Below are 16850 nucleotides of genomic sequence, written 5' to 3' on the forward strand. Positions count from 1 at the left end.
AATAACTTTTTAGCGAATTTCCCTATTGTTTTCTCTTTAACTTCCTTTGCTATTACGTTTACCCCATGATTAAAATATCTCAACTACAGTATTTACTTAACACCAAGGTGGTTTTAAAAGCAAATTCAACCAACCACAATCCTTATCTACCTACTTTTACGTTTTAAATTTCTATTGTTTGGATTCGTAACCCATGTAATATTTTCAACAATGGATATGGACCATTTCATTGTTTATTGTGATTACGGCAATGCAGCTCAGGCAATAAACCAAACAAAGGTTTGCCCTTTAAGAACCTCTTCGAGTGAAAGCGTCTTCATTGCAAGGTTGATCTGAGATTTGGACGAGAACCATGTTTAAAGATTTAATCCCTATACTCTGTAGAGTAAGAGTTTACATGCTTTTATTATGTATCGTCCTAGTACATCGATCCAAAACCAAATAATTAGTTTTTATTTTTAATACTGTAAAAAGTTTACTATTCCAGTTTTTTCCTTGACAGACATTGAATGCTCAATAAATCATCTGAACTCTTTCTAAGTTTTTAATTACTATGTGTTGTCGATGTATTTGAATTAATCAAACATGGAACTTTGTGTCAGAATGTTTTATTTATAAATGCTCGTTATTGTGAACATAGATGAATAAATTAAACTGCTATCCGAACAATCAATTATCATATGGTTAATGCTTAATCGTGAAGAGTTTTCTCAGCAGGTATGTATTCGTGTGTAATTTGCTATTGATTGTTTTGTAAGTTTCGAATTAATTAAAACTAGTATTCCAATCGTGTAGATGTAGTAGCTCAATTTCTTTCTCACTGCTGTTAACATTTTAAAACGAGATTTATTAACTAACTTATACGTTTAGTTGTGCTAATGTTACATTCAAAGCATTCGCTATCGTACGTTATAAAACTGTTGATATTTTCAACTTTATACTATACTGATTCCATCTTGTCCTTAGTGAAACTTAAACTATTTTCCTGAAAAAGCTTTATTCAACGTGAACTTAACTGTTCGATTATGTACATAGTACAGTAGACAGTAACATGTACATGTATTAATATACAGTATGGGTCATAAACATAAACAAATTATGTTACTGGCCCGAAAGTTCTCACTATTTAACATCGCTTAACCACAAATCGGGTCTGTTCACGTATTCGTGATAGTAGATGCTTTAGGTTTTATCTGGTGATGTTAGATGATTTAAAACCAAATATAGGCTAAAAAGAGTGTCGAATAGAATCATCCTTACAACTATTTTCCACTATTAGGACAACAATTTCCCTCGTAAAAGTACATCAACCAGTTAACAAGGAGGACGTTTTTGTAAGATTTGTCGCCCAGATTTCTTTCTCCGTCTCGGGCCTGTTAGAACAGTCGAAAATCATAATTACATTTAATTTCCTGTTTCTAATCACTAACCAGGGAAAGCCGAGTTGTTTGTCCAACCTGTAGTTAGCGCGGGCCTAATTTCGTCCGGTATCAGCTCAAATTGTGTCTCCGTTGCGACTAATGCTCAATATCGCAATTAAGCCATCGCTAACGCATCCGGTGTGTAATGCACGGTAATAGGACCGTGTCAACAGCCGAGGCCCTATCCGGACACGTGGTAATCCGGACACGCGGTTATCCGGACACGTGGTTAGCCGGACACGTTGTTATCCGGACACACGGTTATCCGGACACGTGGTTAGCCGGACACGTTGTTATCCGGACACACGGTAATCCGGACACACGGTTATCCGGACACACGGTAATCCGGACACACGGTAATCCGGACACACGGTTATCCGGACACGCGGTAATTCGGACACGTGGTTATCCGGACACGCGGTTATCCGGACACGCGTTTATCCGGACTCGAGGTTATCCGAGCACTAGCTTATCTGAACACCAAGTTATCTGAATTTCTGGTATTCGAACGCCTAATTTACACAGTTATCAACTCAACCTACTTGTCAACTTCTTAAGATTGTTTTGTTTAGACGTTAAATTTTAAACCTCTTCGTTTCAAGTCTAAGAACTGTGTTACAGTCTAATTTTGTCAAAAACTTTTATCTTCATAGTTTTGTAATTGGATTCGATGACCAAATCACAATGGGCATAGGGTAAAATTAATTTATGGATTAGAATAGGTGACATGTTAGGACACGATTTGAGTGACGTCACAAAATTTAATAATTTAAATAAAATAAAACAACTTTATTCTTGCACAAAAATGTCTGCATTATCGCATAAAAATGCTCAACCTACAAACAAAAAAATTCTTTAAATACAAAAAAAAATTACGTTTACATGCCTTACATAACATAACAAATATTGCATTAAACATATAACGATCTATAAGTATAAAAGAGGATGTTTGTATATATATTTGTTTGTTTGTTTGGCAGTGATAAACTCGGACACCGCTGAACCGATTGCCACGAAACTTGGTACATACGTGTAGAATGTCATGGAATAGGTTTATACACCATCAATTTCGTGATCCGTCCAATCGGCTCCGCCCCAGTGGCTCTGGAGTTTCCCATGTTAACCTTATGAGAAATGGAATTAATGAATCTTAACAGCTGTTTCAATTAAACAAGTTGGTTCTGTTCTATGATGTTCAATAGCATTAAAGTTACAAGGATTACCAACAGGGTGCAGCACTATTATTTCTTTTACATTTATGACAACAGCTAATTTGCAACCAAAAGGTGGAGTGAGCGTAGCGAACGAACTTCAACCTGGAGGCGAGTTAGCGTAGCGAACGAGCTAACCTGAAGCATTGAGTATAAACCTAACGTTTATACTCAATGCCTGAAGGCAAGTGAGCGCAGCGAACGAGCTCCAACCTAAAGGTGAGTGAGCGTAGCGAACGAGCTCCAACCCATAGGTGAGTGAGCGTAGAGAACGAACTTCAACCAGGACGTGTTTGAGCCATGCGAACGAGATCATCACGAAGTTAAACGGGGCAAAGCCCGCGGGTTACAGCTAGTACAGTGTGAAAGGAAACCAATAATTTTCACGATACATTATTTCTTCCTTACAATGACGAAATGCGCACTGTAGTAACACGTTTAATTAATAAATAGCCTGCGTTAAATCGAAATTTTCCTATATCGTTGATAGTCCTTATAATCATTCACAGAAAACATTTCCCGACTGAGATTGTGAACTAGACACAGTTCAACCACGACTTCTGCGGAGATTCAAAGATTAGCCAAACAATCAAACAGTTTAATTGTTTTCACAAGCAGAACGACCAAAGTTGTAAACGGATTAGCGTCGTAGTTTGGCCAAGCAATTAAAACACTTTTCCGCCAGCACGAGCGACCGAGTTTTAATCTATTTTGTCACAGACGATGAAATTGCTTTGAATCACGAAACGGGTTGAAAGATTTTTTGTAGAAATGCTTTCGAGTGTTCTTATTGTGTGTATAGTGAATAAGCTAGCTATAGGTATTTAATAAAGTGTAGTGTGTTTAAAACATTTTCATACATAACTAAAACTTGTTGGTTTAGATTTGATCAGAATAGTACTTAGGTTTACCAGGATTAATATTATGGTTATTATAGTTAGCCGTAGGAGAAAACCAAGAGTTAGTAAGTTTGCCTGAGTAAAATAAACATTGTATTGTTGATTAAGGTTTCTTTACGGTGTATTTTTCTAAATAAATCTGATATAAATAGTTTTTTTTGCTATATGTTACATTAGAGGCAGACAGGTTTGCATATAGATCATAGCAGTTGTATTAATCGGTCTCGAATCAAGAACGTTTCCGAAATATTCCCGTTGAGTTAATACGTTTACAAATTTTCTAAACAGTGACTAGCAAGAACGATTCTTAAAAGCCCACTTCAAAATTTTTATTCCATCGGAGTTGGGGCTCGAAGTGGGTTTTGTTTTTAGTGAGATGTATAACTTTTGATGCCAACTGGTAGCTATAGATCCTGGATGTCAATACTATTTGAAAAAGATAGATACACTTAACTAAATTTCCCTTAGTTGGGTGGTTGGGAAATGAACATGTCATTGCTACATCACTTGACATAGGTCAAAATAACATATTCTTGACAAATTTTTTGTGCTCCCCTAAAACAATATCAAAGTAAAACTAAATGCTATTTGCTCCCTTTACTACCCGACCTGTGATGACGTGATGCTACATATACCATCTCTCCGTGACGTTTCTAAGTGGTTCATGACGTCCACTGTGATACAAAACTTTCAACTAGCACAGTTTCCTAACGACTTCTTGTCAGCTTAAGTGATTTCATCTCCTGTCCAGACACCGTGGACGTTATCAATCTCTTATCTAGGAGGGGAGGGAGGGGGTGAAGACAATGACACCATAACGGCCTAATAGCACAACATGTGTACCTATTACGTATAATAAGCACCGGTTGGGCCCGGAATCATAATCTCATGATTGGGCAATTTCGTAGCTTGAGATTTCTCAGTCTCATTAATATAATTGTGTAACCATTAATAGCCATTAGTATGAAAAAACGAATGACCAATTTGGTTCGGCTTTAGCGTTTCCTTCCAGTAATATGTTTGCTGTAAAAAATTAATGAAAGAATTAAGAGGAATTAATGGTGCGAGTAGAACACTGACTACTGGTTTCTGGTTCTACGTAGTGACTACTGGAATGTAGCGAACGTTGGTCTATATTGGGCTTGAGTTCAAAGACTGGATTTAGAGTCACATACTATATCACTGTTTTTGGTAGAACCTCAAAAAACGTATTGTAAACCAAAATATGTATGCAAATAAAGTGTGGAATGATTCTGATATATTTTGTAGCTTTTTAACTGGAACAGTTGAATTTAAATATTTCAACCATTAAATACCTTTCTCTTTTCATGTTTCCCCCACTCATATTCAATACATCATCATCATTCTTTATTGATTTTCCCCTCAAGGGGTACATCAAATAAATACATTTTTAAAATAAAATTCATGAACAAAGCAAAGGTCGGTAGATCAGTTTTACTAATAACTAGGTAAATAAATAATTATACAAATATGCGATAAACAATTCAACAAATAACGAATAAATAACTCATTAATAAATATAAACATAGAATACTTGTAGATGAACAATAAATATATGCACTGATAGCTTAGCCAACATTCAAAATTAATTGCATTCAAACATTAAAAGAAAAAATCTTTTTTTAATGCATATCCAATACAAATTTAGTTTCTAATGATATATCACATTATTTTTTTCAAATTGTAGCCAACTTTCGAGACATTCTGAATAGTTGTGTGTTGGAACCTCAAAGTTTGCCTCTGGCTTGGATTTAAGTAAGTATAAAAAGTTATACTAAGCTGAATTTGTATTTCCATTTTGTTATTGGTTTTATTCTAATCTCAAGTTCCAATTTGAAATACGACAGTACAACTCTTTTCCAGTTTCTATTTGTTAGTTTTCAATTACCTACTGTACATTAATTTACTTTGCTCTTAAAACAATCATTAAAATAAAAATAAAAACTTTTCAAATTTTCACTATTTTTTGTTTCAACTCCTCTATTTACAAGGAGGATAATTTAATTCAAAACAAGCAGTGCATTATCATCCCGCATGAAACGGAGTAATATACAACCGTCAATCATCTACGAAGGATTCTATCACCTTTTAAACGTCTCTGATTTTCTTTCAACATTGTGTCCCAAAATCTCCAAGGTGTCCAAAGTGTATTTCCACACTCAACGGTTCGAAACCAACCCGGCTCCGACCAATTTACTTAATTAGCTCCATAATAACTTAAATTATATTACAAGTAATAAGCGGTCTGTTTATTATAGAGCCGTTAAAATCTCACAGCATTACTGTTCTGGATCAGTTATATAATGACAATAATCGTTTTTATAATAGGTATAATCTCGTCCAGGGCCAGACGCGGGCGTTAATAGGCCAGCCGACATAGGCTTATAAAATAACGCTTTTAATCAAAGAGTCTATTATTACTCGAATATGTAAAGACTGTTTGAGGGAGTTTGGACAACTTTGAGAGCTGAAAATCCGCAACTGGGCTATGCAAAAAAGATGCTGGGAAAAATAAATATGAGAATTTTCTAACTTTGTAGAAATATACTCTTTCAAATTAAATAAAGTTGTGTATATCAATAGCAAGTGTTGACCACGTTACCTGTAGCATGACAACTAGAAATATTTAAACCTCTCAAACCCAGTACGTATGTATTAATTGTGATACCAACATTAATCATGTAATGTTGTTATGTTGGTTTTTTTCTATAACAGTTTTAACACTATATTGCTGTAATACAAGTGGGGTATTAAAAAATGAATAAGCAATATGGAAGTAAATGAAATAAGCTACATAAAACACATTACACTCAGAATAAAAGAGTACACAACATGTGAACTAACCATCACTCACCATTAGTTAACATGTAATTGTACAAGTAATAAACTCTTTTATAGCTCTGTCTACAAATAATACACGTTAGGCCTATCGCCCACTATACGATTTCGGTCGTACGACACTGTGTCGTACGATATTCTTATCATATGTGTGGTCCTCGCCCACTTTACGACATTTTGTCGGATAAATGGCCAGTTACTCGGTAGCCCTGGAAGAGTGAGGTGTAGGTGTGTGTTGCGCTATATTAAAACAGTGGTTCTGTAGCAAATAGTAAAACAATGATTCCGTTACGTGTTGTTGCAATGTGGCTGCTGTGGCGTAAGCGATAGTGGCCAATGTAGGCCTACAGCGTTAAAGAAACATTTATTTTTATGTGCAAATTATTTTTTAAGTTATTTAAGTTATTTTTTAAGAAAGAAATTTTCAAATTATATTAGTCCATGCATTTTACAAGTTTTTAAATTTACCATAACTATCATAGGGTTTTGGGATAGTATGGTAAAAAGTATGTATGTTAATTTTTTTGGATTAGTTTTTAAATAGATTTAATTTAATCAATATAATCTACAAAAAAATTATATTTATAAGGTTTAGTGGAACTTTTTTACACAATATAATTAATAATTAAGACTATACAATAATAAATAATAGCCAAACTCGCATTTTTCAATACAGTAATTATTTTTGTATATTTACTCATAAGTGATGCAGTATTTAAACATAATATAAGGAAAAATATAAACAAACTGTAAAAAATAAATAGGAAGATCAAAATTACGCAAAATAATGGTTGAAAAATAAGACCAAGTTATAATTCCTAATAATTGAAAATATTATAATTATAAAACATTATAATAAAAAAGTATGAATGAATTGTAGAAAATATTTATTCACGATAAGAAATACGCAAAGTGATATAACAACTATAATAATGTCTAAGTATGAGTTAATTGCAAAAAGTATATATAAGACTACTGGGGAGAACGCACGACATACGATAAAAATCGTATAGTGGGCGAGCGCCCATTTGATTGTGTACGCCACTGCGAGTAAAACAGTCGTACGACAGTCGTGTATCACAGTGGCAGTGGACGACTGCTTCACGACAGTTTGTCGTAGTCGTGAGATTATCGTACAGTGGGCGAGCTCTCATAAGATCCAATGGTTCACTGTGGAAATGTTGTCGTTCCGACACAGTGTCGTACGACCGAAATCGTATAGTGGGCGAGGGGCCTTATTCGCGCTCTCACGACATAGTCGAAAGCTAATTACGAGTATTTGCTCTTACTCTTACTGAAATTATTACTTAATTATTATTTTAAATATTTATAGTTTATTTGCAAATTTAACTGAACACGACCTTAAATTGTAATATTTCAAACTCCTTCTTTTCTTCCTAAAATTTTTCAGTTTTTTATTTTCAGAGTTTTATTGATATTGTACAATATTGTACAACAATTTTAAGGATACACGAACGCTACTGTAAAATCCTATGCAGGATTTTGATTTTACAAACAGTTATTAAGTTTTATATGAAAAAAATGTTCACTTTCAACCTTGTTTGTGTTTATTAGTTATAAAAAACAGCTACCAAAGATGAACTAATCTAATGCTAGGTGTACAAATGCAGTTGTCTGCTTGCAATGTACTGAGTGGAACAAGCGTATTAATCCAAATTCCAATGTCCTAAATTGTCCCCTTGATACGCATAAAGGACATACTGTGCATACTTTTCAATAATTGTATATATGGTCTATAGCTATATTATTTCCACTTCTGTAACTCGAGTACAGTAACTGTAGCTCTATAGTGATTCTGAAAAATATGAAATATGACTTTTTATTTATCCATATTCGTTACCGTTGTAATCTGCCAGTATTAAGTAGAAGCATGGATTTTAAAATCACCCTTTTACGTTTCTTATGCTTGAACCAGATTTAATTCAAGACAATTTAATTTTAGTTCCTTCAGGCTCCTCTAGGGGTGTTTTTCTGTTACCAGCTTTCCTTATTATTTCAGTTATTTCAAAACTAGTTTAACGAAATAAATTGGTAAACAAATAAACAATAGCTCGTCCTCTGGTTATATAACCACAGAGTAAAGAAAATGTGTTTATTTATTCTATAATATAACCAAAAGGAAAATCACAAATCATTAAATAAACCCCAAAATAAGAGATACAAATTGTCAACACTAGTGTTCAATGCTACCAACATGAACACCACTTAAAAAATAACCTTCAGGTATACAACTGGATGAGAAGCTTACTTATGTTGCCATATATTAAATTAGTATACTATAATCTATGACGTTACTTACTTATGTCTATGGTACTGTAGAAGGTAAAGTAAACAAAAAGCTGGAAAGTTTATTTTCTCCATGACGGATTACCAAGGCGGTTTCCAACAATTTGTCCAACAGTAGATACTTGAGATAGTATGTGGCGGCAATTCCACGTATACCACAACAGAGAAAAACCACTAGCTGTGTTAATTACATTAATAACAGACCGGCACGGCGTAGCTTCATGTCACACAGCATGCCTGCCCCGTGCTGTTCACTCCTGCATTCCCCAAACGAGCTTTTTGACGCCGAGAATGTCAATTAGGGCTTTTACAAATTTTGTCATCCCTGTAAAAAGCACTAATGGATTTTCTTTACTGTTAAACGATTAGGCTTAAGAGCTTCGGGATATTGTATCTTCTCATTCGTTTGGATTTTGCGACTGTAGTGAAATTTAAAACAAATTATTATCAAGAATTTAGGTTAGGTTAGGCGCAAAACCTAAATGGTGACCTAATTGGTGATGATAAATTGTGTTTTTTTTTGTTATATTAATTTTCTAAAGATACGGTCTACTCATATTTATATATGATTTTAAACTATAATGAATGCGTAAAAACAGTGAGCTCAAAAAACAACTATAGTAAGTTCGTTTCAATACAAAATGAAGTTATCAAATTAATTGGTTTTACTAAGTTACTTACAATTTATGTTTCCAAATACAATATCACTTTATAATTATAGTTTGCATTCAAATAAAGTATTTCCGGCCACCAAGTTGCTACATAAAAACTGTGAACACGATTTTAAAATATGATTTTTAGTATGATAACCAAGTCATCTTCTGACTTCACAAGCTTATTATGTTTCCATCCAAAATCTTGAGAGCCAAATAATACACTAAAACATTCCCATAAGAGGAAGTATATTAATGTGTATGGTTACCGTTTGACTCTAAGTAGAGTGGGTTATAGAATACGGAGAAAGATTGATTCTGAGACACATATCCTTTTTCATTTTTAGATAGGCAATCCATATAACCGAATAGTGGGTATCAAAACACTGGTTCTCCCCATGTCATATAGCTAAAATGCGTTGGTCATTGGTGTGATTTGAACCTTTGAACCCAGGGAAGACTCAGGGAAAGATCCACGTCAGGGAAGACTTACGTCAGGGAAGACTCACGTCAGGGAAGACTCACGTCAGGGAAGACTTACGTCAGGGAGGACAAAAACCAATATACCATCCGCGACACAATGACAAATTGCAAATTTAGATTTTTCGTCAGCTGCAAACATTTTACTGCTCTGCCTCAAAGCCAGATTCCACTGACCTTGGGTTTACGATGTAGGTTGTGAGGTTCGCCACTGTGGCAGGTGACACTCCTGTCTGTCTGTCGTAGTGATAAGAGTAAGTCACGGTCAGAACGGCGCCAGCCACTCTCCGAATACCTCTGATACTGTTAATGGTCCCGAGTCGCGTTGATTTTAGTCTCCTAAATTGGTTCTGGCTTTATTTTCTTGTTTACAGAATGGATTTGTGTTTGAGAATTTTATTTTGTCATCGGCTTCTCCGAATCGCTGATATATCAGGCCGGTAATGGAGTTCTCGAGGACTGGCGACAACTTGGAGTCGAATACGATATACGGTTGTTTTAAAGAAAATATCGTTACGTCCAGTAAAACATGAAAGTGGTAATTTAGTTTGCGTTCATCTTTCATCTTTTACGGAATAAGTTTTATTTTGGAATACATATTGATCTATGTATGTGATAAACGACCCCACCTCGACTATAGGTCGGCCGCTTAGAAAACGACCTCCTCCAGCATTGGTTTAGCATTAGCGCGCAGGTCGTTTTCTAAGCGGCCGAACTATAGTCACAATGGATTCGATTAATTATTAGAAATTTAGGGCAAAACAAACCCACCCAAAAGCACGGGATTGTGCCATAAAAAACAGTGCATTAATTTATCGCTATATGGATACGTCTAGAAGCCCTAACCGTCACCACTGACTGTTTGACTTGGTAAATTCTGTAAGGGAAAATAGTTGTTTGAAACACCTTCCAAACTTAACTAAGAAACCTTATCTTACCGTTTTAAAAAACTATGAGTTGGAAAGATACATTTTTGAAAGTAGAACTCACTCTAATGCTCTACTTGGTGTTTCCTCTACTAATAAACTTAGTCTTCATCGCTACATGTGTTTCAGAATCTCTTTAGGAAAACAGCTACGCAACATATCAAAGCGTGCCGCCTCAGCAACCATAGATAATAATGGTACTTGTATGGCTCACAAGGCTCAATTAATTAGGAGATAGTGACTACCAAAATCAGTGGCAGGCAGTTAACAAATGATAGGTCCTTTGCCTTAGCGGGCGCCGGGGGCCAAGCCGACTGCCGAGCTGATCACAATGGCTGTGATTGAAACACTAACGACGCAGTGCTGGAACTGATCATTGATGAGGTGTGGAACAGTGGCCTAATGAGACTATAGCGGCCTCAAGCCTGCCTCAAGCTTGCCTCAAGCTTTCCTCAAGCTTGCCTCAAGCCTCGTGGTGGACACTCAGAGGGCGATCACGCGAAAACACAATCTGTCTTTCTGAACGAGCTAAATCACCCTGAATGACCTGGTTTTAAATTAGATTTGAGGTTTGACGAAGCTTGAGCTGTATATTAAATTGTGTCCAACACGGTAATCTTGCTACGCTGGTCCCGCGTAGTTCAGATTTTAAACTATTTTGTTCTCCGGTTCATTACTAGTCTACAACAATTAATACACTTTTCTCAGATTAAAATATAATACAGAATATCCTTGTCATTAAATTTCTAATGCTAGTATACGATTTCCAAAGCGGCTAAATCGAAATTAGCTGATTTTTCGTTGAATTTTTGTCATTTCCCGAAGACCATTTTCTACTTTGATTTTTACTGTGGGATCCTACCATCTAGATTGTTGTTACTGTATTTTACTATTATATTTTAACGTGTAGAGTAAAGCTGAACCAATGGTAAGAGTACCTGAATACCTTGGTTCAAATTCATCCTTTGCCCTGAAACACAATAACTTATGTGATACAAAAGTACGATTGTAGAATGTGTAAAAGAATTCACTCTATTAAAAGGAAGGAACCCAAATTACCTTTCAACCACCGACCTATAGTGCTTCTGACCCATTTTTCAAAATACCATCCCTACATCGCTTAATGCCCGGTTGACAAATGTAAATGCTCTTCTATAAAATTTTCATTATTTCTATTGTAAGAGGAAGCACAACTATCTCTGAACTACCGACCTATAGCGTTTCTGACCCGTTTTTCAAAACCCCGTTCCGACATGTCCGGGTGACAACTCTAACGACAATATAATCAAAACTAACCAGTGGGAGACCAAGGGACCGCTGTCAAGCAGCTGATGACATTATAAGTGTGACTCGTGTGGGACACCCTAATTAGATTACTGCATAATTCATCAAGCCTGGGTAATTGGCTCTGATGAGTCCGTGTATTGTTTTGTTACTGTTGTTTGTTGGTCAGATTCAGATTTGCATCAGTGACATCATCGTCCTTCTTTCTCCAAAGGAACACGGATGTAGCTTTGGAGGTTGTTTGTAGAAGATTGAAGGAAAATTAAATTTTTACATAAAGGATGACAGAGCATGACGATTTGTATTAATTCATGTAACTTTTCTACAAGATAAAACGCATATTTTACTTACATCGGTATGGGCCATGAAGATAGTCGTCCCCATTCCCAAACGAATTCTAAAGCTTTTCGTATGGTTTTAAGCGAAGTTCAAGCCTTGTCGTAATTTTACTCCACAGTATCTTAATAGGCACCTCAGGCAAATTGAAAATTTTCAAACGCCAAGTTCCAACTCTAAAAGACTATCGTGGTGATGATTTCGTGATTATTGTCATTGCATTTATATTTCATGTTTCCAAGATTCGTAAAAACGAACCTTAGATTATAAACAATAAATAAAATAGTTTAAGTATATGCCTATCTATAGCTGCAGGATGCTTAGAGACTACAGTATAAAGATAATGATTGAGTAGTGACGCGTCACACACTCCTTCCATGTCAAGGTCATGAGGATCTGTGTCTCGACCCTGGACCAAACCTGGGCTGTAGAAGAGACAGCTTCTTTCTAAACCTAACTCTATCTGTATGCTGAGCTTTGTGGCCCATAGGTGGTAGGGTATTCGAAAAAGTCCCGTTGATGATAGTCAATAATATGTTGGACAATAAATGATCATACAAATCATACAGGTTACGATAACAGCGAAACTTGTGTGCTAGATGATTGCTAGAGAGTGTTAGCATGAAAAGAGTTCGAGTTAAAAAGAAAAAGAGCCTTAATTGTTCTCTTAATTTTTCAGAGACTTAAAAGATATCCATTATGAAGTTGTCAGTATTGAATAAACTCTAGCTTACTTCTGTGCTTTGTTGCCTTTGTTTTGAGGAAAGGTTCGGGCCGAAAATAACAACGTTTGTGGGTTAGTAAAAATGTTTCCAATGAAAAAGGATTTGGATGTGAGTAATTTTTTAGAAAAGAATGTATCTTATAAGACATGTTGTATTGAATCGTCTCTGATCAGGCATGGTGATCTTTGTGTTTTCCATGACATTAAAAGCTGCAATGAGCATTTCTCCAGAACCAACATAAAATACCTATTGTGACAATTACCATCAAAAACTAGTTTCAAACAACTACGGTTTGTCTCAAACAATATCACATCAACATAGTTTCAAAACATACAAGAGATCGTTTTAAAAGGGGCATATCCGTTTCGCTATCGCATAACACTAATCCATTAGGCTTGCCTAATGCATGAGCAAGAATGTCGAATTAAGTATGAGCGCAACGGAGCAATTGCTACAGTGATATGTTGCAACACTAAGTATTGCAATTAGCGGAGTTAGTGCTGCTACTGTTGGCAATTTTACGTGTCATTAAATTCGCCGTTGCTACCGAGCGTGTTGTGTGTGTGATCGCGGGAAATTGTTCTATAGGGAATGATAAAAAACTGTGTTACTTAGTCAGTCTTGTTTTTTACATATGAAAGTGTCAATAGTAATGGATACGGAAACTTTGAACGCTTTCTGTTAACTGTTTTTGTGATTATCATATAAAAATACAATCCCTTGGATGATTCTCAAAGCAACTTTGTGGTTTATAGTATTTTACTAAGTATTAGGGCATACACTATATTTATTTAATAGCACGTATGCAGTTGAAATTAAAAACTACACATTGTGCCTAGTACGATTTGTCAATGCTGACGCCAAGTTTAAACTAAATAAAAGTGGATGGAGGATCATCCATAGGAACTTGCTATAGTAATTAACTAAGTCCAAAGGTGCAAGTACATTTCTTATACTCCATGTTTCCAAAATAGAGTTTTCAGACTTGGTGCTAGAATTTCTGTTGAATACACGTTTTTAAATCGAAGATAAATCTACGGTACTTTCTTTCTTCCAAGCTACAGGTATCAAGTTACGAATAAGGACATCACTAAGAAAGAATAAGATTGAGTAGACAACCTTACATCCATGTGAAGTCCACTCGGACAAACAGAACTCTGCAGATTCCAAACCTTCAAATACCAGTTTCCACCTACCCCGTCTACCAATTTATTAATTTCTGTTTTGACACCAATTATTTGTCACTTTCAAAATTAATGTGACAGAAAATAATCGAATTACTAATGAAGAGCCCCAACTGCCTTGTAATAGAACAAAATATAAGTGATAATCCATGATTAATTAGCCTAAACGAAGCGGCCTTGCCTGCTAACGACGCTGTGTTGATGGAAGACGGCGAGACGAATTTGACTCGACCCCCCTAACTGGGCACCTGACATTAATTGGTTGAACAATCGCCTTGTTATAACATGTGCGTTTTGCCTGCCACAGCACGACGTGTAGTACGGTAACAGAAATGAGAAATTAAATAGTCGTCTTCTGAGGTTCTTTGAGAGATTTGAACATAAAATGGCTTGATTCATATATTACTGCAAGATAAGTCCTTCTTTATTCTATATTTCAGGTTATTCTTGTTCATAAACTGATGATGAATGCGTAGCTTTGAATATTACCAGACCTTCCTGTTTTTGCTTGTTTAGTTCATAGTCGGTGTATCCTTGATGGTTAGTTTTTCAGTAGCCTAAATTCCACAAGAATATTTGAAGAAGGTGTAAAAAATAAAGAATAAACCATATTTATGTGACAGTTAACTCACTGATAATCTTAAGCGTGTTGCATCTGTGGATTTTTAGGGTCCTCAGTTAATACCTCAACCAGCAACTGTACTACCCAATACGATGCCTTAGGTCATTTCATGTCCTTGCTATTTGATGGCTTGGCCAATGAATACGCTTGCCCCTGGAAAAGTACAGCAAAATATATACATTTTTACGCTTTTTTCACTTTTTTCACTGCAGATCTTGACTAACAGTCAACTAACAAGCAAATACAGACCGCGTCTGCACTCTGCAGTGTGTCTGCGAAGTACGCTACGGCTACGACGCGTGCGCGTGCGCGGCGCCACTGTATATGACGCATGCGCGATATGACAGGCGCCGCGCAGCCTCTAGCCATTAGCCTCTATCAGCACCTCTAAAAGCATTTCTTTGTACTCCATATAACTACCGATATTGACCGCCGTGCTGACGAATCAACGGTTATTTATGATCCGACCGTGTGTTTTGACGAATTCACTCGTGAAAGTTCCAGATCGTAAGTCGTGGTTGCTTTCACCTTGTTAATTGCGTGATGTATGCGATTGGAATTGTGTTGCCGATTGGAATGTATGGAGTTACGATTTGATGACGAGAATGGGCTGATCGTTGTCTATTCAAATCGAGTATGAAATCCGTATTGATTTATCATGGGCTGATCGTTGGTTTTGCAGTTGCCTAACCTTACCTCCTTCAACTTTTACCACTGACACACATATCAGATCATTTCCCCCAAAATATAATCCGAACGCAATGAGCTTACATCGGACAGCTTCTTTATCAGATCTGGTTAAGAGTTGGGGCACGACATCGGCTACACGGAGCGAAAGGATTGATTAAGTGGAAAACAATGTAGGAAGGGCGAGGATTAATTATGCGATTGACACCTGGACTAACGGCCAGGAAGTTGTCTCTTCCGGACAATTATACAAAACACACGTGCAAGCTCATTTCACGGGCCAATACTCGCCGCTAATGGAATTATAGACAGTACATCGCGACGCGTCCGGTGAGGAAGAGGAGGAACAACTTCCGCGGCAAAGGGTTGTGGCATTGGAGAAAGTTAGGGGTTCTGATAGTGAAGAATTGATCGGTCTAAGGAGAGATGATTGGGGTTTCAGGTAGAAACTAGGAAATTTCGGTCAGCGACAGAGCTGGGATTTTCTTTTTCTTTACATAACAAGGTTTGGATACGAAAAACGTTAAATTTTCTAAGCTTTGACTCAATCAATGCTCAAACCCTGGGCTCGATACATTTTACAGTCATTGATAGTAAGCGGTGAAATTAAACCAAATTACAAATGACAACTGTGTTTTGAATTGTGTGTTGTGTGTCAAAGTTACAACATATCCTTAATGCTTATTACCCAAGAGGTCTACAGTATTTTCAATTTCATCAGATGAATGTACATCCCTCTCACTATATATTGAATAAAACGTGTATGTTAAGGTGGAAAGATATTATCCAAATGCGGTGATCTCTGATTTCTTAGGTAGCATCGCGAGGACATTGCCCTTAAGCCAAAGTTCCGGAATCGCAAGGTCGATTACTGATTGCTCACTCCAAAAAGTGGAAACCCCTGAAGTCGTAATCCTCTGATCGGTTAGTTTCGGGAAATAGAATACACAGGAATGGTATTAACCACCAAACATTTCCTGAACACTGACTCGCCAGACTGAAGGTGAGTCTGGGTAGTGCGTGGCGCTCAATCATTGGCTGTAATTGATTCCAGTGAGTCATTAGACTATTCTGGCTCCAGCTCTACTATCTCTACATTCCTCCAAGAGTGTTCTATATTCCTGGAAACTCCTTCGGTACTCGGACAAAGCATCGTGTTTACTTGAGTGTATATACGATGGAGATGTCACTATCAGAGTCGCGTTTTTAAGTTGTGCGTTTGATTTGATACGACGCCGACGTACCGGAACGCGTGT

The 16850-nt window shown here is 36.4% G+C and overlaps 1 protein-coding gene across 1 annotated transcript in view; it reads left to right on the plus strand.

Moving 5' to 3' along the window:
* LOC129000603 (homeobox protein aristaless-like) overlaps positions 1-16850 on the plus strand; it is a 126337-nt gene that overhangs the window by 80015 nt on the left and 29472 nt on the right. The window lies entirely within an intron of this gene.

This window comes from Macrosteles quadrilineatus, unplaced genomic scaffold (genome assembly GCF_028750875.1).
Source record: "Macrosteles quadrilineatus isolate MER2022 unplaced genomic scaffold, UCM_ALF_1.0 Scaffold_8__2_contigs__length_117827958, whole genome shotgun sequence".
NCBI classification, from domain to species: domain Eukaryota; kingdom Metazoa; phylum Arthropoda; class Insecta; order Hemiptera; family Cicadellidae; genus Macrosteles; species Macrosteles quadrilineatus.